General features: G+C 58.4%; 1 pseudogene across 1 annotated transcript; it reads right to left on the reverse strand.

Moving 5' to 3' along the window:
- Positions 1-40: 40 nt before the first annotated feature.
- LOC101624540 lies at positions 41-889 on the reverse strand (annotated as a pseudogene). Its single transcript, XR_001146242.1, has 3 exons — positions 806-889; positions 321-704; positions 41-77 (listed from the first exon to the last, which is right to left on the reverse strand). The product of XR_001146242.1 is annotated as an Ig heavy chain V-III region 23-like (transcript).
- Positions 890-1,713: the final 824 nt, after the last annotated feature.

The raw sequence follows: 1,713 nt of genomic DNA on the forward strand, positions 1-1,713 counted from the left end.
GGTCTAGGAGGTGAGGAGCAGGAGCTCTCTGAGTGGACACTCACACGCACAGCACAGGGAGATTTGTTGTGAAGAATCTGCAAAAGCCCTGGAACAGGGGAAGGGTCCAGGCCCTGCAGAGGTCACACCTGGGACCTTGGGGCTCCCATAAAAGTGGGGTGCGAGCCTGTCAGGGAGGAGCAGTAGCCCCTCGGGAGCTGAGGCCTTGCAGAGGGAGCCCCAGGCAGGAGGCACCTGCCCCACCCTGCACCTGCTCCTGGCTGTGCTCTGTGCTCTGATCTTCCTGTGCCTCTGCTGTCCTGGGCCCCTGGGGTGCTGACAACACCCCAGAAAACATGCCCAGCACCCTCCTGTCCCTGCAGGGTTTGTGTCTGGGCTCACACCTGCTCCCCTCACTGTGTGTCTTGCACAGTAATACAAGGCTGTGTCCTCGGGCTTCAGGCTGTTCATCTGCAGATACAGCGAGTTCTTGCCGTTGTCTCTGGAGATGGTGAATCGGCCCTTCACGGCGTCCGCGTAGTATAAGCTACCACCACTATAACTGATGTGTGCAACCCACAGTAGCCCCTTCCCTGGGGCCTGGTGGACCCAGCTCATGCCGTAACTACTGATGGTGAATCCGGAGGTTGTACAGGAGAGTCTGAGAGAACCCCCTAGTCTGCACCAAGTCTCCCCCGACTCCACCAGCTTCTCACACTGGACACCTGCAAACACAGACACAGCAGTCAGGACACTGGCTCTTCGTTTTTGCTTCTCACCTCCTGTCCCCTCCCCTCACCAGGATTGCCTTCTCCCCAGCACTGACCCCCTAGAAGAGCCAGGAGGAGCAGCCAGCTCAGCCCACGCTCCATGGTGAGTGTCCACATCTGTCCTGACCCGAGTGGACGCTGGATCCTGGCTGGGCTCCTGTGCAGAGCTTCAGGGCCGGGCTGGGCTGTTTTCAGCTGTAGGGAAAGGCCTATTTGCATGTGTCGGGCCATATAGCAGGCTCTGGCTGGAGGCTGGGACAGAGGAGCCCAGGGAGTCTCTTGGAGTTTTGGGTTCATATGTATTATCAGCAGGTGCCATATTAGGGGTAGAGCTGGTGACCACTGAGCACCGGTCACTTTTTTACATGCAGGCCCAGGACTGTCAGATGTGATAGGAGACAATATTTCCCCTTTTAATATAGTGCTTTTAATGTGCTGATAACTTTTTTCACTCTGTGTCTGTCTCATAGTGTGGATTAACCCCACTTGTTTATTTTTATTTCTCCATGTCTGATCCATGTGAATATCCCAAAGCCAATCCGCAGTGTCTGGACTTTTCCTTCCCTGTGCTGATGCAGTTTATTTCCACAACCTCATAGAGGGAAGCGCCCACCTGCCCGGCGCCAGAGGCTCGGTCCAGGGAAACAGGCACATGGATGCCGGGACGCGCCGGTCAGCCATGCGGGACACACGCTCTGGATGGGACTTGACCCATCGGCACCGGAGACGGAACCTGCGCGGCGGGAGCCAAGGGAGGAGAAGCCGAAGAGCGGGAGCATCGGGGCGGCTCAGGGCGCTGGCAGGGGCGGCAGGCCCGAGGCTCGGTGCTGGGTGCTGAGGCGGCTGTGGCTGATGACTCCCCGTCACGCCCTGTGAGGAGCCGTCTCCTGGGCGTGTGGTTGTTCTCTCTCCCGGTGCCTCCGTCGCTCTCCTGTGTCTCAGCCGTCTCTGAGGAAAACCGCGG

This window comes from Condylura cristata, unplaced genomic scaffold, assembly GCF_000260355.1.
Source record: "Condylura cristata isolate star-nosed mole 26May11 unplaced genomic scaffold, ConCri1.0 scaffold00157, whole genome shotgun sequence".
Lineage (NCBI taxonomy): Eukaryota > Metazoa > Chordata > Mammalia > Eulipotyphla > Talpidae > Condylura > Condylura cristata.